At 45.1% G+C, this 22,777-nt stretch overlaps 1 protein-coding gene across 2 annotated transcripts in view; it reads right to left on the reverse strand.

Annotated features, from left to right (window-relative positions):
• TCF20 (transcription factor 20) overlaps positions 1 to 22,777 on the reverse strand; it is a 214,826-nt gene that overhangs the window by 190,867 nt on the left and 1,182 nt on the right. The window lies entirely within an intron of this gene.

Genomic DNA, 22,777 nt, shown 5'->3' on the forward strand with positions numbered 1-22,777 from the left:
GAATGGACAACTTCCCTTGATCCTGAGAATCCCCTGCGGTTGACCATCTCCAAGATGTCCAGCAGACGACCGCCCTGCTAATGTCACTCCGGAGGCTGACATTTCTACGCACGGCTGAAGAAGTAAATGGGAGGAGCGCCCGCCAGTAGCGTTCCCAACGTGCCAACCGTCCGGTCTTTGCCCCCTGATAATGTTTTAATCCCTGAAAAAACTGTGGTGTGTATTATTTGGTCCAAAGAAGAGCCCATAGGGATTCTCACACCTAGTATTTGCCATTTGCAAGCTGCACATTATTCCTGTGGGTGTGTGGTAGCCCACCCCCCCTGGACACCATCTCCTTGGGGTCTGTATCTGGCCCCTACCCACTGAGGACATAATCACCCTCTTGGGGACTCAGGAGTTTATTTACACACGATAGGATTTGACGCCTGGAGGTTCCCGCGTTTCCCTCATTATCCTCACCGCCCTGAGCACCCAGATAGGCCCAATCCCGCACCTGACCCCTATCATGACTAAAGAATGGTGGGAAGAACCATGGAACCATTGGGCTTGGTGGATAGGAGTAATATGTACGGTCCTAATATTATGGATGATCCTGTTCTTTTGCTGGCACGAGCGCCATAGAATTTGCGGGAAAAAGCGTCCCTCCTCCATCCCGCTGACAGTTCTCCTTCTCTTCCTAGTTGGGGAACCCGCCTGCGCTCTGGCCCAGGGGGAAGTAGGGTCCTGGATCTCCCAGGTAAACATTACCCGCCTCATGGTCACGCGGGGCATCCACAACCCTTATAACCGCTGGCTGCAAACGGCAGAAATGGTAGCTAAGGCGGAGAATAGGACCCGTTGCCTTGTTTGTGCCTTGGGACCTCTGGATGCGGCTGGGGGCATGCCCCTGCTTCCGTTGCCTCTTAATCGGACCCGAATCCAGTATACTGGAAGTAAATTCCAGTGGGGCCTGTACTGGAATAATCCCTATCCCCTCCGGGTTTATCGGATTCCCGGATGGTTCTGTGTCAACCAGACCAAAGATGCCACCCTTGGACACAATATAACTTTTACTGGGCGCTCCTCATGCAAGTGTACGTGTAACCCCACTGATACCTCTGAGTGTGGGGGAGCCTGCACCAATTTAAATCTTTTAGCTTTTAGTTCTATGGGTGACCATACGGCCACCCAGAACAAGGATCCTGTATATTGGATTTGTGGGACAAAGGCTTTCCACCACCTCCCCAACGGTTGGTGGGGCAATTGTTATCCAGCCTTCCTTTTACCCCCCATGTGGTTGCTCCCTACCACCTCATTTCCCCATCGCAATCACAGATCTGTTGATATTACGAATATAGCCTCAGGGAGCAAGCAGACCTGGGGAAAGGACGAATGGCCACCTGAGCGAATAATTGCCCACTATGATCCGGCCTCCTGGAACCCTGGTGAGTTAGTAGCAGGTGCCAGAGAGCCCATTTACAATCTAAACCGCATAATCCGACTCCAGGCAGTAGTAGAGATTGTGGCCAATGCAACGGCCACCGCCCTTCGCCTTGTTGCCACGCAGCTGGATGAGACCCGCACTGCTGTCCTCCAGCTGCGTTTGGGAATGGACTTTATTCTGGCCAAACAAGGAGGATTTTGTGCTGCCCTCAACCTGACTGGTGGAGCATGCTGCTTCAATATTTCAGATCATGGTGAAGCCATCCGTAATCTAGCCGCAAGTATTGAGAAGGTGGCACACGTCCCTGTACAAATGTGGGAAGGATGGAATATGTCTTGGCTAGATAAGTTTTTGCCAAATGGGTGGCTCAGAGGAATGTTTGTTATGCTCTTAGGACCAATTTTATTTTTATTGCTTCTTTGCTTCTGTATTCCCTGCTTGGTGCAATGCTTGCAAAATATGGTGCACAAAACAATGTCGCGCATGATGGGTCCCCGAGTGATAGCTTTGATGCGTGAATACCAGCCTATTGCCTTGGACGAGCCAGAAGGCTGTCCAAAAGAAGAGGAGGGAATGAAGGAAGGGAGAGTTTAGCTCTGTCGCAATATAGATAGCAATATAGATTGCCTGAGCAGCTTTGGCTTTAGATTCCAATAAAGATTGCTTAAGCAGGTTTGGCTTGTGACACAGGTCAAGTAAAGAATAAGCGAAGCCACGTAGGCCCAAAAGACAGGGAAATGGGTGAGGAACTTGCTTAACGTGATTATCCTTCTAAGGTAAGATGCTAGGTTGGCGATTGGTGATTGGTGGAGAAAGGTGTACCTACAGTATAAGAATGCCTGCCAAATGCCATGTATTTGCGGCCAGTCTTTGAGAAGTGATTCCACTGGTTGTCTCTGCGCAGATCTCAATAAACTATTTTCTCCGAAGAACTCTGGTCCCTGGTGAGTTGTCTCCTCTGAGGTCCTGGGGAAGCGGGCAAATGAGCCTTGGCTCAGGGTCCTTATAATATAATAAGGCTTCACTATCACCCTGGGTCAAATCAAATACTGTAGTATTAGAAAATGCACAAAGGAGCAAGTTTTAGAAAATTCGAGCTAGGGATTACCATTTTAGAAACTATACAGTGGTACCTCGGGTTAAGTACTTAATTCGTTCTGGAGGTCCGTACTTAACCTGAAACTGTTCTTAACCTGAAGCACCACTTTAGCTAATGGGGCCTCCTGCTGCCGCTGCACTGCCAGAGCCCGATTTCTGTTCTCATCCTGAAGCAAAGTTCTTAATCTGAAGCACTATTTCTGGGTTAGCGGAGTCTGTAACCTGAAGCATATGTAACCTGAAGTGTATGTAACCCGAGGTACCACTGTATGGTGTAGAGAATGTGTGTTTGTGTGTGTGGCTAAAAACTATTACAGTCATACTTCGGAAGTCAAATGGAATCTGTTTCAGAACTCTGTTTGACCTCCAAAATGTTCGGAAACCAAGGTGTGGCTTCTGATTGGCTGCAGGAAGCTGCTGCAGGCAATTGGAACCCACGTCAGATGTTCAGGTTCCAAAGAACGTTTGAAAACCGAACATTCACTTCTGGGTTTGCAGCGTTCCGAAGCCAAAACATTTGAGCCACAAGGCGTTCGACTTCTGAGGTACAACTGTACTTGCCTTTGGCACAGCAATCTTATGCTCACATTATGTGAGGATCAAAGCTAATATCACCACTATTCCAGTGGACTGGCTACTATATCCAATGTAAGGTTAAAAAGGTAAAGGTAAAGGACCCCTGGATGGTTAAGTCCAGTCAAAGGCAACTATGGGTGGCGGTGCTTGTAATCTCGCTTCAGGCCAAGGGAGCTGGCGTTTGCCCAAAGACAGCTTTCTGGGTCATGTGGCCAGCATGACTATACTGGTTCTGGTGCAATGGAACAAATGTGATGGAAGCCAGAGCACACGGAAACACTGTTTACCTTCCTGTCGTAGCAGTACCTGTTTATCTACTTGTACCAGTGTGCTTTTGAATTGTATCCAATATATGATCAGCCCAGGAGCGGAGATGGAAAACACACAAACAGGAAATACAACCATGGCATAAAAACATATGCCCAGCAGCCCTAGAAAGTCCTCCTGTGCCCACAAGCCAGCCATGAAGCGCATGAACTCCTGATGATGGGGGTGGGGACCCAGCGCATGCCCCTGTAGCGCCACATACACTGAACATGCACAATAATGCTACAGCAGTAGCACCAGTGGCAGAGACAGCAACAATCCTGACACTGAAAGTTCCCAGGTATTCCTACAGACAGGCTTTTGAATCCCCTTATGCTTCTCACAGCCACCATTTTGGAGCATTGCACAAAAAACAGAGGACTAGTACCTACAAAACATACCAGCCACATAGCTGACTGGGATGGATGTCTGTAGACTGTAAAAGACCCACTCAGGTTGTGAAAGATGGCGTCGCCAAGCAACCCAAGGAGATGTTAAGGACATGCAAAAGAGGCAGACAAAGACAGGCACCCCAATAACAGTAGCCTCCAGTGAGTCATTCCAAAGGGCATGGAGCTGGGAAATGGGGGGTGGGAGTTCAAGCCCAACTAGGTGGAAGAAAGAAAACATGCCTCCACTCACCATTTGCATGCACAGAGAAAAGTCAAGCCTGGGTCAAAAAAGGGGGAGGTAACAAGCCTTGAGCCCACATTCAATCTGAGCAGTGTTCTCTAGGACACTCAGTCACAGTGGCAAACAGCAACCAGACCAAGAAAGTTCAATTCCCCACTGCCTGAAGCCCCAACACCCACCCATAGATGTCAGGAGCACAGGGCGTGCAGAAAGAGTCCCATCCAAGTGGAACAGCTAACGTTTTATGTGCTGGAGCTCCCTGGTTTAAATCTAGAGTACAGTACTACTGCTCAATAGAATGGGCCAGGCATGCAAACTGGAGCCAAACAGGGCAGATGCTGCATAGGCTCCAGCTGGGAAACAATCTGGTCCTTTGGGGTAAGCCAACTCTTTTGGCCCACCCTATACCCTGTGACCAATCCACCCCAATTCTGCTATTTTGCTGGAGAGCCCAGTCCTGCTGGGTGACATCCCAGCAGGACCCCTTGACATCTCCATCCCCATCCCCATCTCTGTCTCCCTCATCCCATTCTCCCACCCACAGCTGACTGCTACATGCACACTGGCAACATCACCCATCCCACTTGTTTCCCCTTTCAGACTCCAGGGAACAAAACGAGCCAAGAATGGAAGGGGCATTGCCCCTGAGCCCATCAAACGCCCTGTAGCCTGCCATGCTCCTACTGGAGTAGGAGAAAAGGATCCCTTTCAGCACTCCATGGCAACAAAAAAAGCAGCACATGCAGTGTAAGGTAAAGGTAAAGGTACCCCTGCCCGTACGGGCCAGTCGTGTCCGACTCTAGGGTTGCGCGCTCATCTCGCTCTAGAGGCCAGAAGCCGGCGCTGTCCGAAGACACTTCCGGGTCACGTGGCCAGCGTGACGAAGCTGCACTGGTGAGCCAGCACCAGCGCCGTACACGGAAACTCTGTTTACCTTCCCGCTAGGTAAGCGGTGCCTATTTATCTACTTGCACTTAGGGGTGCTTTCGAACTGCTAGGTGGGCAAGGAGCTGGGACTGAATGGCAGGAGCTGACCCCGCCGCGGGGATTCGAACCACCGACCTTACGATCAGCAAGTCCTAGGCACTGAGGTTTTACTCACAGCGCCACCCGCGTCCCTACATGCAGTGTAGTCAAAGCCTTTATTGAGTAGCATACTGCTAGAGTGCGCAACAAGCTGGATTAAACTAGTAATAATAGTACTCTTCCATTCCAGCTCTAATCAAGATTACTCAGAAGTTGTCCTATCTGGTTCACTGGGGCATGCATTGGATTACAATGGTACACTACTGACCTATAGCCTTCACAAGCACAGCACAACCTCACTAGCACAGATATTTTTCTTTAAAAATGGAACAAAGATTCAGGCACAGCAGAGGCACCAGTGGCTGTTAACCACCAGAAGAGCACAAACAGCACTCACGGTATCTTTAAGGTCAGGGGTGAAAAAATCTAGGGATCAGAAATCCAGAATAGGGTTGCTGAAGAGGGTAGAAAGGAAGAGAAAGCAGAGGGAGAAGAGCTGGCTCCTTCAGTGGTAACTAAGACTTCTGAATTTAGATTGTTCCCTATTAGTCTTAGTCACAATATTTATCAACAAGACTTGAATTAACCTGATGGTACTGGATAAACATGTTTTGGGAAGACAACAGTCCAGAAGTCAAAATAAATTATGTCTAGTTTACCAAATAAAATGTAATCTAGTGACTACAGTTTATTCTATGCTTTCTCCAAGGAGCTCAAAGTGGCACAGATAGTTCCCCTGTCATTTTTGCCTCATAACGTATTATGTGAAGGAAGCCACTCAATGAGCTTTATCAGGGATTTGGATTCAGTCTTGCCAATCTCTCCTGCTGTTTCTTCCCAGACTCCTTTGATCCTGAAGGTAACATATAGTCACCATGGCAATAGTCAGTGACAACCTTCCCCCATGAATCTGAAAAAATTACCTAGTCATGACATTTAAGTTGGTGGCTATTGCCACACCTTGTAGAAGTTAATTCCATACTTTAACAATGTGCTGTTAGAAGAAGTTTGGGTCTAGCTGCCCCAAAGTCCTTTTAAGTACTGGTAGAGAAGTGAAACAGGAAATTGGCAGATGGAACAGCAGAAGTGTCTGTTGCTGTTTCCTAGAGATCCTTCAGATGGTCTCTTTATTGCTTGCACAAAGCTTATGTGGCGACTAGACTATGTCTGGTCTTTATTGAGCATCGAGACCAGCTAGTTATATGGCAATGAGCTTTCATCCTGAGTTGATTGTACAATAAGGTAACACTCCCTTCTTTCTGAAGAAAATTAAGGGGTCTGGAGTGATTATACCTGCCATATTAGGGGCCTCAAATATTTGTTGCCAAGCGATGGGGACAAGTTTGGTGGGGACTCTTCTATCTGAATACTTCCGAATGACATGCATCAGACATAAACCCATGCAGTAGTTCGTTATTTGCAGATTTTGTATCACATGTCCATTGCATGCTTTCTGTTGACAGGAGTGTTATGTGTGTTGTTGTTGTTGTTGTTATCACCACTATTATTAGCCCACCATTCACTCTAAGTCCCAGGGCAGGTTACAACAATTAAAACACAATGTTAAAAACATTTTAAAAGGACTTAAGACCACAAAGATAGGTCCTAAAACTATACATCTCAAGTGTTAAAAGTCAGGATAAAGAAATTGTACGTAATTGTTTCAAGTCAGCGCCCCCAAAATGTTCTGCACTTTCATTATTGGTAAAGCCATGTTTCACAGAATCAAAATGGCTGACAAGAAAAGAAAAGATGTCAAAGAAACCACAATGTCGAAAGCAGCTTTTTATTGTAACAAGAAATTAAAAAGTGCACTCATTTCACCAGCCAACGTATTTGTGATATATTCTGTCTATCAGCCCTCAACTGTGACTCCTCAGTAACATGCCTCTTTTATCTTGAAATCACTTTTCAGTCTCTCTCATTTAGATTAATGCATGAAAAGCTGCACTAATTCAGATTTATTCTGCCTCTCCATTTAATGCCTTTCAGGCAACATAAAGCACGTTTGGAAATAAAAATTGATGCATGACTAACGCATGCCACCGGTATATTGGCACAAAAGTGACGATCTGGCAGAGCTGCCTGTTAGGTTTTGCCTTTATTCCTACACATACACCCCAATTAGCCACAAAAGCTTTTCAGAGAGCAAGTGTTTGAGGTTTGCAATCAAGGTTTATGGAGACTTTGAATTTCCCTGCTGTCATCAGCACTGAGACACACAGACCCATTCACACATTTAGTCCACCAGGATCATCCGAACAAATAACCATCCTTCAGACTCCTCAGGCTTTCCTCTGATCTCACACTCTCAAGCAGCAGTCCCTGCAACTGAGGGGGAGGAAGAGCATATTTCCCCCTGTCTTGTTTCTCCACGCGAACTATAACCGCTTCCAGTTGCCACAAAATGTCCTGCTCCATCTCACAGCATGCCCTCAAACCCAAACCGTCCAATTCCTACAAATGTAGAATAATACTAATTTTTTAGTTGATTCTGTGTGACCCACATTTCCTCCAAAGAGCTCAAAGTGGGATACAGGTTCTCTCTCTCACCATCACACCCACACAACTACCCTATGCTGGCAGGTTATGCTAAGAGGCAGTGACTGGCCCAAGGTCACCCAGAGAGCTTCATGGCTGAGTGGAAGGTTGAACCCTGATCTCTCCCGGGTTCTAGTGCAATACTCTCACTGCTACACTGCAATGGCTCTCAAACATTTACAGGGAACTTTGGAATTTAAAGCATATGAATATAAGAAGAGCCTTGAGGGATCAAGACTTCTCTTGTCCAGCATCCCAATTAGAATAGTGGTCAAATTATGCTACTGGAAGCTTGCAGCAGGACATGAAGACAACTGTCCTTCCTTGTTTTTGCCCCCTTCCCCTTCCCGTTCCCACCCACAATCTGGAACCCAGAAGACTAGCACCTCCAGACCTGAAGGTTCCCTTTAGCTAACATGATTAATTCGCACTGATAGATCTGTCACTCATAAATTTGCCTAATCCCATTCTGGTCATAACACCTTGTATGTGGCAGTGAATGCTACGCATAATACATGCATTGTGTGAAGGACTATGTCTGTGCTGAATCTACCATCACTAAATTTAAGTGGGTGACCCCAAGCTCTCGTATTAAAACAGAGGGAAAGGGGGAAAAACCCTCTATCTCTCCACACATAATTGTATAAGTCACAACAGTGGCTAATCTGTGGCCTTCCAGATATTGTTGGGACCCCAACTCCTATTAGCACCAGTCATGTATGATTATGGACTAGTAGGAGACTCAGGTGCTAAAGGGGTTTTTATAAAATCAAAGTAGCCCAAAGAGAACCAAGCAGTGGCATAGCCTGAGCTGCCAGCGTATGGGGCCACACAGTGGGGGACAGAAATGGATGGAGTACACATGTGCATTCAAATGCCTAATGGCATCCGTGTCACCCAGGAAATCACAGCTGCAGAGAAAAGTAAAGAAGAGTCATTCCGTTGTCTGGAGAGGTCACTTCCTGGTTCGAATGGAGAAGCTGTTTTCTTTTTTTATTATTATTAAATTAATTTTTATTACTTTTTCATTAATAACAATCCAGTGGAGGCCACATTAATACAATACCAAATCATGCCAAATCACAATACAATAAAAAAGCCAATTAATCAGTTCCGAATTCAATGTTTTTGGATGACTTCCTGTGTTCCAGTTATCTGGAGTTGATGTTAATCCTTGGTCCTGCTCCAATTCTCTTAATTAGTCCAACTTCTACAATTCCGATCTTATTCCTTTGTTTTAGCAGCCACTGGTGTGCTTTCGTTCGTATTTAATAAATCCATATCCATTAACTTACAGAGGGAATTTATATCCTGTAGTTTCTGTGTGAAATATTTGTTTACCTTCTTCTTTTCCTTCATGTTGTAATCATTCAATTTTCTTCAACATTGCCCCTCCTCCAAAAACTCATTTCTAAGTGCACCACAACTCCATTTTGCCTCTCCAAAACCGAAAGCACTCCAGCGTTCAGCCATGACTCTTGGCTTACTTCCGGCACTTATCTCCTTTACTCCTTTCCAACCTTCTAACGAGCGGGTGTCTTGCCAAAACCATAATAAATCAAAATTAGAGTTCTCTGTAGTAGGCAATGTCACAAATCATCAAAGTATTTCACACAGTCTATTATTTCAAAGAAAATTTGGAAAAAGGAATAAAGAAAATTATAGGTTCTTGTTGAATCCCTCTTGCACTTCATATATAGTTGTAATCCATTCAGTGAAGGCTTGCTGAATCATAGCACAACAAATATAATGTAAATATAATGTAAAAAGAGAAAAAGGCTCCCCTTCACTTACATAGCGTTCCAATTACGATAGCGAGCGTCCTCTCCAGATCAAAACATTGGCACTCAGTGGCTGATTCATTTAGCTGGTTATCTTTCTCCTTCATGCAGAACACACTTGTTTCTTAAGTCCAAATTCAGATCCATTTTAAAAGAAACAGAAGTACCTCCGCTCATGGCGACTGCATTGGGGAGTTTCCAATATGTATGCACTCTGCGTCCCTGCCCTTGCATTCCATTGGAGCGAGAGGCAGTTATGGGAAGATCCGGGGGGGGGGCATGCAAGGATAATTACCCCCCAAATTACCCTTAATTAACTGTATGGGTGGGATCCACTGTTCACCATGGCGGGAGCGCCAGAAGTTGGAGAAGCTGTTTTCAACAGAACCCAGCAATGGAAGGGCGCAGCTCTATTGAGGCAGCACCAGGTGTTGAAATTTTGTGCCCCTAACAATTTTGCACCTGCAGCAACTGCCCCACTAAGCTGAACCTGCAAGAGTGTTCATGCCAATGTCAAGATCTGCATCAAGGACTTCCTGTTTCATTTTTAATTCATGTTATGTTTGTGCAGAATCTAATAACAGTGCCTTGACATTTTTAAAACCAGAGTAAAAGCCAGTTAAATAGACACTGGAAATGCCAAAAAGAAAAAGAGCACAAATTGCTAATTGAACCAATAGGCTATAGGACAGATGGGGAATTATCTTTTTAGGCTGCCAATTTAGCAATGCATTCCTGCTGCATGGTAGTTCCAAGACAACATCCTGGAACCACAGCAGTGAGGTTCATGGAAAAGCAAAACAAAAAGATCTTAGGAAATCATGGTAAGACACGGAGGCAAAAATAGGAATTGGTATCAAATGTTGCCACCTTAGGAATATGAAATAGTAAAAGGCAGGACAAAATAAAAATAAGGATGATTTAAGGTGAGGAAGAAAACGCACATAAGGCATGGATATAGGGAGGGATCTAGTTCATTTAAAAGATACAGAATAAAAAGCAGCTTTTGACACATCACCTGATGTCCACATGTCCTCGTCATCTAATACATAAAAATAATTGAGGACACGGAAATTTCTCTAAATTAGATTTGTCAGGTGTCAGTAGACCCTAACAGAATAACACTAAATACAGAAAGTGGAGTTACAGATAGGTAGCCGTGTTGGTCTGCCATGGTCAAAACAAAATAAAAAAATTCCTTCCAGTAGCACCTTAAAGACCAAGGCGCTCCAGAGGCAGGTTGGGATTAATTCCATAGAAGTTTCTTATGAGAACTGCAAAAGAGTCTCCACAACTACCTCCCTAACATAATCCTGTCCTCCCTGACAGTAATCTCGGGCTCAGCATTTTAACACAGTGAATAAGCTATATTTTTCCACTTTAGGCTACAAAATCTATTTTTCTTTTTAATTTATTGATTCCATTTCTATCCTGATTCCCAGTCAAGGTTCCTGAGCTGGCTAGCAAGTATACTTCAAATTTTTTATTACTAGAAGGCCTTCAAGTTGTCTCTTCTCACCCCCATCCCACTGCTGCTTCTTTCGCACACAAAAGTTGCAAAAATGCATCTCTACCAGTTTATTAGAGGCCTGAGATCAACGGGAGATTTACTACCACTATATTGAAGAGACTCCAACTGAACTCACCAAGCTGGTCGAGGGATTATTGCAAAATAAACCAATGCCAGATTTTCAGTGCTTGATGAGGACTTTGTAACCTCCATTATAAGCATGGGTCTATCCTCAATAACTGGGACTACACTTGCTGAACATAAAAAAAGAAATATGTTCATTTTACTATTCAGGCATAAAAGCTTCTGAGGAGACAGGTCCCTAGACTTCTATGCATGAGGCATGGTGGTGGGCTGGAAGGCTGGTCTCAAGTGGGATACAGAAGCCTTTCGGGAGAAGTCTATACCGACCATGACTGACAGCTGGTCTGTTTTTGACCTATCAAACTCTAAATGGCTGACAGCCACACATGGTTGTCATATCCAATTATTTATTTGCAGTTTTCAAACTTTCCAGCATGGAAGTGCTTTTCCTGCTGAAAACATGTAACGTGTGAAACACTATCAGGTTTGGTGGATCAGGGGGTCCAAGCTTGTAACTCTGTCAAAAAAAGAAATGAGATTTGTCTGGCATGACTTACCGTATTTTTCGCCCTATAGGACGCACTTCTTCCCCTCCAAAAATGAAGGGGAAATGTGTGTGCGTCCTATGGGGCGAATGCAGGCTTTCGCTGAAGCCTGGAGAGCGAAAGGTGTCGGGGCGCACCGACGTCTCTCGCTCTCCAGGCTCCAGGAAGCTATCCGCAAGCCTTGCACGCCCGGGGGGAGTTCCCTCGGGCGCACAAGGCTTGCGGGCGGCAGCCGGCAGCACGGAGCACGGGGCGCCCTCCGGAGGACGCCCCGTGTTCCGCGCAGGTGTCCGCAAGCCTTGCGCACCCGGGGGATCTCCCCCCGGGCGCGCATGGCTTGCGGGCGGCAGCCGGCAGCGAGGAGCACGGGGCGCCCTTCGGAGGACGCCCCGTGCTTCGTGCAGGTGTCAGCAAGCCTTGCGCACCCGGGGGATGTCCTGAAGCAGAGCGCCCCTCGCGCCAGGCAGACATCGGCCAGCCCCACAAGCTCGGGGGACAGCGGGGAGGCGCAGCACCGCCATCCCACTGTTCCCCGACCTGGTTTTGGGGGGGAAATAAAGGGGGAAAAAATTCCTTTATTTCCCCCCCAAAAAAGTAGGTGCGTCCTATGGGACGGAGCGTCCTATGGGACGAAAAATACGGTATTTTTGAGAAACCCATGCTGGGTCTCAGTAAACACAGCATCCTTTTCTAAGTGCTCACAGACCAACTGTTGAACGATCTGTTCTTTGAACTTCCGTGGTATTGATCTCAAGCTCACCAGTCGGTAGTTACCTGGGTCTTCTTTTCCCTCCTTCTGTATATATTTTCTTTTCTTTTTCTTTTTTTTAAGTCACCTGTTCCAAGACAACATCATAAAGTATACTGGGGAATGGATGAAATGTCAGTAGGGCTTGGAAAGGTTGAACTTTCCAGAGCCCAGCTGCCCACCTCCAAGTTTAGCCATCTCCTCATAATTTCAGTTTCAACCTCTTCCTCACAATGAGGCTGTTTTCTCTCTTCCTCCTTGTTTTCCACATACTTGGGCACAGGGGCGCCGACTTATAAAAAATATTGGGGGGGGCGGGGGCCCATACCGACTTATAAAAAATATTGGGGGGGCCCAAGACCTCCAAACCGCTGCTGCTGGGGGAACGAAAGGGGCGAGCCCCGGGCTGCCCCGACCTTAAGTGAACCTGTGAGGGCCCGCCCTTTGCGGCAGCCGATTGGCTGCCGCCGTGGGCGGTGAATATTAATGAGCTAGGGGGAATCCCCGCTTCTCGCGGGGCTGACGCCAGCCCCGCGAGATTGTTGATGGGTCGAGAGCCCGCAACCCCACCCCCTCTCTAGATCGGGAGTGGCTTTGTTTTAACTCATTACTGAATGTATTTTAAAAGGTAACTATCGTCAAACAAGGAAAATAAAAAATACCAACATAATTTTGTGATTTTACAAAGCATAATATAACTAATAATTTTCTTAAATTATTGGGGGGGCGGAGCCCCCCCAAACGAATTTTTGAGGGGGCTCGGGCCCCCTCAGGCCCCATGGAGTCGGCGCCTATGCTTGGGCACAACAATATGCCTGTCGAAGCGAAATTGCAGGGGGGTGGGGATGCAAGTGCACCACTGGCAGACGTGGTCCCTAGCTGAATTTTTGAAAATTTGTAATACTTGTAGTCATAGAACAAATGGCATGTGCAGGTGGTGAGTGGGGAAGTCGTGGGAGACAGGACTTCAAAATGAGGAAAGGAGGAAGTGTGGCAGCCCAAGTAACTCATACAAAGAACAAAGTGGGGAATGATGCACTCACACTGAAAAACTGGAATTCTATCCCTCAGAAGAGACTAGGCTCTTAGTCTTTATGCAGTCTGTGACACTTTTATATATATATAATACTGCATCAGATCCCCCATCTATAGAGGCTTTCATGAAATCTTAAATGATTCCAGAACATCACCCTACCACAAGGCCACAGCAATCCATTATTCCAAAAATCTCCTCAATGGACAAATCACAAATGTGGCTAAATCGCCTAAGAGAAAGCCAGCTGCGTGTTAGTGTGAAATGTTGTATTGTATGTGGGGTTCAATCCCCAAATTATGTTAACTTCCCTGGCTGGTGCCCAGTTTTCTTTCACGTTGCCCTAGGGTTGTTAGAATGCATAATGTGGAGAACTGCCCAGCAATAAGGAGCAACGTGAATAGTAGAGCCACCCAGCAACTCAAAAGTACCAACATGAAAAAACAATGAAAAGCACTATGGAGAGAAACAGAATCCCGTGAATAACTATTCTGGCAGGAAGAATGGTGATGAGCTTTGACAGTGACATGGTCAGTGGATGAGGCTGGTAGAACAAGAAGCATGCAGACATTTCCCTTTACTTTACCCCTCTTACATTGCTGAGCTCCAAAAGAAATGTTCATGGTGATGTGTGGTGCAAAAAAGGATTGTGACTTCATTTGAAGGATGTTATGCATTGAGAACTGGTGGATTCAGGAAGAAAAATGAATGAATTGGGTATACATTGCATCTCTTACTGCTGCTTGTGATTTCTATACAACTTTCAGAATATGAAGTTGTTTACAGACTTAATTCATCCTCCAAACAAGGTCATGAATGCTCCTAATTTACAGAAGGGAAGTTGATGTTGAGTAATAATCACAAGACTTGCTTATGACTAGACCACCCAGTAAATAGTGGATTTTGCTGGGATTTGGACCCCGATCTCCCAGCTTAGTTCTCTAGTTACTGGGTCACACTCCTGTGTTTTTAGGGAGTGGTTCACTGAAAGAGAAACCAGGTGCCTCCAGTAACCAACCAATTGAGGATGCAAGTCATGGTAAACTATGATGCTTCGAATATACAAACTTAAGTTCTTCTCACTCATCTGCCCATTTGTGCCAGTCTGCCTGCCTTAAAATTCCATGTTACATCTTGCGCTCAGATTATAGAAAATGGAGCAGCAGATATAATGATCACATTAGTCACTGAAGTATGCAGCACATCAGTTCCATTTCCATGTTAATTCCTAAATCTCTAATGTGTCTCTTTTAAACTTGTGGCGTGCGGATCTTCTGTATATCTAGGTTGGTCTAAATAACTGGAGAAAATGTTTTAATAAAATGTATGCACTCCTATATGTGTATACTCAAAGCAAATGCCAGAGAGTTCAATGGCGCTTACTCCCAGGTAAGTGGGTATCAACCTGAACACCGAGGACAACTGAGATTTTATCACTGTGGGATTAAAAACTAAATAAGCTTTTCCTCATTCCCATTCCAGAAATGTCCAGAAGGCTATCTTGTTCCACGGGTTGTTGCATAGGTACCCCAGAACACAACAATATGGTTGATATATAATTGAAGTATCTATTGTTTATGTCAGACTACTAAGCAGCGATATTTTGAAAACTGGAAGATATGGTATCACCATAGGCTGACTGGAATAGTACATTAAGTTTTCATGTTTGCCATAACTGAAGAGTCACCTCACCCTCTGAAAGGAATTGAGAGTCAGATAAAAGGTTTGTTTTGGATCCTCCTCTCCTGAGGAAAGATAGCTGTAATTTTCTCTCAGAGCCCCGTCTATGATTTTTAAGCCCACAGCTACAGACATAGCTAAGGGATAACACAATGTTAAGAGACCTTTTAGGCCGTAAGATCCTTAATATTTGACACATTAAAAGTGAAATTATTTTTATACTTATGAACTTTGAGATTTTGGCCCCTTTGTTTTTAAATATACAGTTCCTATTGAAACAAAAGCAAAACTTTGCCATATATCCCTAAACTCAGATATTTTAGGCTACACCTCCCATTAGCCTCAGCCCATCACGCTAGCTGAGGCCGATGGAAGATGTGGTCCATCTGGAGAGCAGCAGGTTGGGAGAAGCTACAAAACTGGATCAAGCTGTGTTTTGTGCGTGTTCCCTTTCCTGATAATATAATATTGAATAAATTACCTCAAAATGATCTATCAGGGGTATCCAATACAGAATCCTCCAAATGCCAAATGTTGTGGATTACAACTTTTATCATGGCTAGGGTTAATGGAAGCTGGAATCCAAAACATCTGGGAGGCACCATATTGGCTACGCCTGTGTTATATGGCTTACCTCTGCTATCGCTCTATGCAAGAGCCCTCCTCCTGCCATCATCTCTATAGTTAAGTTCCTTGGCTATCACAAAGATTATTTTTACCATAGTCATAGCCCAGATGACTCAGATAGGGTTCAACTTCCATGGCGCTAGTTTGTGTACCAACAGAGGGAAGCATTTGCAGTACCAAGACAAACCATTCTTCTTGGGTTTCCTTAAAGTTCAAGCATGAAGCAAAAAATGAAAGCAAACTTTTTTGTATAATAATATTTATCTGGTACAAGATCATACATCAGAAGGACAAACCAAAATTCTAGCCCATCAACCCTAAATTTCCATGACAACAACTGCAATTTATGTCAGGATTAAAACTTCCCCTTTGCAGCTATGCACTCAGTTTTTATCACTCTGGAGTCTTTAACCGTCTGAAGACTGCAAACACCTGGAACTAATAAAAATGCAGCAGTAGGCAAAACTACACTGTACTAGAACCATTATGTATCAGAAGCTGTGCGCTGCCATGTTTGATGGGAAAGCCCTAAAAGATTATTGTTTGGTTACTACTGACCAGGAGCACTGGTGGCAGAGGGTGGACCAAGTCTGAAATCTTTTTGGTGCATCCTCCAATATCTCTGACCAGGCATTTCATGCCATTACAGCAGGGCTGAAGAGTCAACTGTGGGTGCCAAATGGAGCTCTAGCGGCTACTGAAGGGAATACCTCGGCTACTTGAAGTAACAACTACAAAGATTAATTCAGGAGCTCCCTGGTATCAAAGCTCCTAGGGCTGTAGAACTACTTCCTGGCATTCCAGCTCAAAAATCCAGATTGGATTAATTTCAGTGCACATTTTTAAGGTTCTCTTTGTTGCCAAGGTTTTTCAGAGAGGGTGAGCTGAATGCAGTATGAAATTCTCCTCTCTGATCTCCAGTGATTTATTTATTTATTTATTTATTTAGATATTTAAGTCATCTAAAATTTGATAAATGCATTTTAATTAAATTGAAATAAGTAAATCAGAGCCTGTTGCCATGGTGAATTAATGTGATGTCACAGGCTCCAGCATCTCGATTTCAGAACAGAATCAGGCAAGAAAGCACAGTGGAGGATGAGGAATTGTAAACATCTATTTTAAGGCAAATGGGTTTGATAATTAGCAAGAAATTTGGTGCAGGGGAAAAATCATTATGACAGTTGGAGGGGAGTGGTTGTAAAAGGTAAATGGCAAAGCTGTTTCAAATACTATAAAATAATAATCTTGTAAAGATCCACATTATTAATGGACCTTGCTTTCAGAACTATTTTTTTCTTAAAACAACAGCAAAAACAACAACTGTGTTTACAATGACACAACTCGACTTTCATGACTGTTTATCTTTTATTTTGAAGCAACAGTTTCTCATGTGTGTATAAGCCCTGAGCTCTTTTGGGAGGAAGGGTGAGATAGAAATACAGTAAATGTGTTTTTTTTTTTTACATTTCTTGATTTCCCTGACATGTTTTCAGATATTTTGCCATTTCACAGTGAAGCCTGCTGGAATGGGAAGATCTCCCCCTCTTCATCTCCACTATGGCCGCTGCCCAATTTCTTGACTCTCCTTCTGGCCCAATCTGCACCATCTTCCATAAGCCATATGAAGGTTACTGTTCCCTCTCCTCCCCCCCCCCCCCTCATGCTTGTTTGCTAACTCAGAGAGCACTGGTGAACAGGCAGCAACAGAAAATAAATACAGTGGTACCTCGGGTTACATACGCTTCAGGTTACAGACTCCACTAACCCAGAAATAGTGCTTCAGGTTAAGAACTTTGCTTCAGGATGAGAACAGAAATCGTGCTCCGGCGGCGCGGCAGCAGCAGGAGGCCCCATTAACTAAAGTGGTGCTTCAGGTTAAGAACAGTTTCAGGTTAAGTACGGACCTCCGGACCGAATTAAGTACTTAACCTGAGGTACCACTGTAAATAAAAGTACCAGAGCCAGGAGGCTCTAGGAATTGGCAGTGCCCCCGACTCACTACTAGGTCATAGGCCTTGGCAGCTGCCCAGCAATGCCGATCCCTGACGCCAGCCCTACTTAAGGGCTCTAAACCTGTGTGCCAAATAATCTTGCCCATGTCAGCAGTGCTAAAGGCTTGTGCATTTTCACCTATTAAAATCATACGTGAGCCAGATTCTTCAGTGCACCTTCCAGGAAGCCATGAAAGGCGAATGGCTGCAGATCTTAAATGGTCATACACCATATATTCACATTTATTTATTCCATTTCCATACCTCCATGTAACCTCACAGAGCTCAGGACAGAGCAAATGCTGCCGTCCTCATTTTATACTCAACAACAATCCTGTGAGGTAGGTTTAGTTCAGACCAAGTGGCTAGCCTAAGGTCACCCGTTAAACTCAGGGCTGAGAAGGGAGATCTGAAGAACTGAATATCTCCTTAGACCAAGTCCCACACTCAAAGCAACACACCTGTGGCTGGGCTAACTAAGCAATGCTGCAACTGAGAACTGTGTAAGATACTTTCCCATCTCCCTTTGCAAAGTTTCTTTCTACTCTGCAGCCTAAGACTTCAATATGATTGATTGCTTCAGTCACATATTCATCATTTCTTTCTCTTCATCCTTTCCCAGCACTACCTTCCACCAGCATCTTCTGTCAAGTTTGCCCAAAGTTACGCAGCATAAACTCTCTTTTTTTCCTCTTGGCTGTTCTGCTAACAGCCTAGCTGCACAGAGTTAGGTAAAGGTAAAGAGACCCCTGACCCTGTCTAGTCACGGATGACTCTGGGGTTGCGGCGCTCATCTCGCTTTATTGGCCGAGGGAGCCGGCGTACAGCTTCCGGGTCATGTGGCCAGCATGACTAAGCCGCTTCTGGTGAACCAGAGCAGCGCACGGAAACACCATTTACCTTTCTGCCGGAGCGGTACCTATTTATCTACTTGCACTTTGACGTGCTTTCGAACTGCTAGGTTGGCAAGAGCAGGGACCGAGCAACAGGAGCTCACCCCATTGCAGGGATAGGCTCTGAGAGTTGCACCACCACGGCAGTGACAAAAAGGCTCTCCACAGCAAGAGCCCTCTCCATAACCACTCTTACATCTTGCTTGAATTGTACTGAAGAAAACCTTTCCATTCTAGATTAGATGGGTCTTTGGCTTGTTCCAGCAGGGCTCATCTTCTGTTGCAGGCACTTGGGACATGCTCTCCTTCTAAGTTTTCCCAAGACATTTGGCTGGCCATTGATGGAAATGAGAGTGCTGGACTAGATGGAGACAAACTCCTAGGAGCCAAGGAGTATTTGGTCCCCCAAATTTCATGGGCTTTGCCATTTAAATGATGTGCATGCACCATGTCATGTGATAAATTATGTGGGGTGGGGCTTACTTGGGCCCCCCAAATATATTTTTTTCCAAGTTGGCACCCCTGGAGACAAGTTGGCCTAAAAACACAAACTCAGTACAAGGCTGAAGCGGCATCTGAGCTTTTAACACCAAAACATTCCTTTGACACAACATTTACCAAATAATATTCATTTTGCAAAAGGCAAACTAGTGAGGATTAGGCACAAGTGATTTGCCAAAGACTGCAAGGCGGAGGTGGAATATGAACCAAAACGCTTGTTTCCCTACCAGATCCCTCCAATCAGCGCCTACCTCCAAGTAATTTATCTCCCTTAATTTCAACTAGGCCTAGACCCTAGCATTTGCATGTGCAGTATGAATGTCTCTAAGGGGGATCCCTTGGAGTGTGACTAGTTTCAGAACACGACATCAGTAATAATAATAATAATAATAATAATAATAATAATAATAATAATAATTTTGCTATTGGTATCAGCTTTCGTGTGCATGCACACTTCTTCAGTTACTCATACCAATAACAAACTTAGTTGGTCTCTAAGGTGCTACTGGAAGGAATTTTTTTATTTTGTTTTGACTATGGCAAACCAACATGGCTACCTACCTGTAACTAATAATAATAATAATGTAACATTTATACCCCACCCATCTGGCTGGTGAGGACCCATTTTTCATTCATGTATTGGTCTTTAGGCTAACTTCTAAATAGGGCTATTCTTAGGTGGTCCTGAACTTAGTATTATCTGAATGAAATCAGGAATTTCATATAGCTATTCTGTTCTTCTTTCCAAAAGACTTTCCTCTGAGCTTTCCATGATGTGTTGCCATAGCTGTAAACTTACAGATTTGAAAATAAGGGATCAGCAGCCTTGAAAATAAGGGACCAGCAGCCAAAATAAGGGACCTGCAGCCTCACCTGTTCTAGGTACTCCAGTCTTCCTGTCCTCCTGCAGTCTGGTCAAACTCATGCTGGTAGCTTCGAGAACACTGTCCAACCAACTTTGTAACCAGAAGTTCAACTGAATAGAATCTGAATCACATGCACCACAAGGCCTATGCAGCCTCAACTTAAGGTGGCTCCCTGGCCTGGCTTTGCACTGCAAAGTTTGCAGCAGCACGTGTAACTAAATGGCGTCCAGCATTCAAAAACCCCCTCAGCTTGCATTAACTAGCCACACACACACAGCCTCCCCCCCCCCACGAGATCTCCTTTCCTTTTCCCCCACCATGTGCCCCTGCTCCAGACAGACCTTTTCGCCGGCAAGGGTGAGTGGGCCATCGATGACGTATCCATCCGATTCCGATCCGAGCACTCAGCACAGGTATGTTCAATTTCTGAGCCCCTCTGAGCCAAAGGCAAAAAGCCCAGCCAGCAGCCTAACAAAGCCTCAAGGAAAACCACCGTCACCTCTCCGCTGGGAAGCACTGAGCAAAGGCGAGTCCCCAGGGAACACAGCTGATTTGATCAGCACAAGGCATGCAAGCTCCACCCCCCAGTCGTTCTTAGACTTCTTATTGGGTGAGCAACACAGCCAAGCAACACAGTTGGAGCCTCCCTTCTCCCTGGCCGGCAGGGAGGGAGGGAGAGGAGCTGCTTCCTTTGAAATTTAAGGGACATCATTTAAGGAACGTTTAAGGGACATCCATCAATAAGGGACAGCAGCGGGACATTGCGCTGGAATAAGGGACTGTCCCTTCAAATAAGGGACACTTGACAGCTATGTGTGTTGCTTGTGTATTTATCTTAGATGCATTAAGTTTCTGCTAGTGGGGCTCCTGTAGACATCTGGCTGACCACTTTGTGAACACTGTATGCAGGTAGGGCTATTCTTAGGGGCCAATGAAGAGGTAAGAGATAGAGGCAATGTTATTGTTAGGGGAGGGGTAGTACATCTGGTAGCAAACAGGCCGTGCTCATTCTGAGGTACTTTGTCCACCTTTGGTCCCCACCCTGCACTCAGCTCTCACCCGTGGCTCCTAGAAGCTGTCAGCATGCAATAATGGCCACATCCTGGGAAGGAGCTTTGACTGGTGAGCTAAACTAGGTGAGGGAAGCTGATGGGTCTCAAACCCTCAGTGAGTTAGGAACTTCTCCTGCATGCGAAGACAGGCTCCAGTGGATGAGACCAACAGTGGGCCCAACAGTCAAGAAGGCAGTTTCTGCACATGCTGTAGAGCAGAGCTTTCCAAACTTTTCATGTTGGTGACACACTTTTTAGACATGCATTATTTTGCGACACGATAATTCACTTTTGCTAGCAAACGGGAGGTTAAACTAACCCCTTTCCAGCCCCAGGAGGAGCGTGGGGAGTGTTTGTGCAACACACCTACACGCTGCGGCCGACACACTAATGTGTCGCACTCGCAACACACAGTTTAGAAAGCTGTGCTGTAGAGGGACATGAGAGGCACATGGGAATCGTCAACCTGGATGAGCCCAGAACCTCCACATACACTGCCCAGGCTTGTGCCCGTGAGAGGTCACATCGGTGGTGCTAATACAGCAAAAACAAGGTGGTTTTACTTCACCCCTGGAGGCACACTGCATTGTGTCTCAAGATAGATGGATGCCAACAAAGTTCTGCTCCAGACCACAGCAGGTTAATACACTTGTCCAATAAACCCAGGATTTCCCATTTTCACAATTTCAGGAAGTATTTACATCTCTTCTCAACTTTTCATCATACATAAAACTCTCACTTCCAGGTCAGTGATTTGGGTAGGAAGAATGAAATGGGTCAAAATGCATTACAACATGTATTCTTTGGCGGGGCGGGAGGGACTTTTATTTTATTTCTTGTGAACACCTTTAGGTTAGCAGCCCTGTACAGAAAGAAGTCAGGTCCTTAGTCATAGTAATTTTCTCCCCAGCCCAGGCCCTCAACACTAAATTTGGGTGAGAAAATTTTGAGAGGAAAGGGTTCCTTCAAACCTGCAGTGACTTCTACTGAGCTGTAGCTTTCTGAAATCAAGAGGCATGATTTTACACAACATGAAGCAGTGATGTTTTGGTGTAAGGACAACCCTACTCAACTGAGGCTGCTATCATCACAACCAACCACATCCCCATTGGGCACCAATCCATCAACACACTATGGTTATCTTTTCAGCCTGCAGCCTTTCCGTAGCTTACAAAGTGTCCCTGAGCAACTCAACCCCATGGATTTTTGAACTGGAAAATTCAATATTCCTTTTGATATACACTTATCTGAACAAGTGCAGCTGAAGTATTAGAAAAGTCAAGGGACTTAATTCATAAACTTTGACATGTAACTTAAGTACATATTGGGAATAGCTCCCCAAATATTCCTCCTTTGAGAATAACAATTCACCACGTAAATAAGAATGTGATCTAAGGTTGCAGGGGGCAGGGTTAATAGGGTTTCTTTAAACAGCAGTGTTTGAGTCCTCAGTAGGAGAGGGCCATGGGACAGCACATGCTTTACATTAAAAAGGTCCCAATTTCCATCCCAAAAATCTCCAGTTAAGGCTGGCACAGATCCACTGGAGACAACACATTAGATGGACCCATGGTCTAAGTATAAGGCAGTTAAAATGTTATAGAATTTCAAGTCGATAACGATGGCTGGACAAGAGCAAAAGAGATACCTAGTCGTTTCACAACTGGCAACGAGTCAAGCAAGGATAAATTGCGGCAGATGGAAAACATCACCGAAGAAAAATATATTCCATTCGGATCTTTGAAGAGCTTTCAACAATCACTCCACCCTCAACCTCCTCCATAGCTGCATAGGGGGGAAACTCGCCCTCCTCCCCGCATTCCCCACCGCCTGCATACTCGCGCGCCCGCGCATTGT

Source organism: Podarcis erhardii, assembly GCF_964252035.2.
Source record: "Podarcis erhardii genome assembly, chromosome: 10".
Lineage (NCBI taxonomy): Eukaryota > Metazoa > Chordata > Lepidosauria > Squamata > Lacertidae > Podarcis > Podarcis erhardii.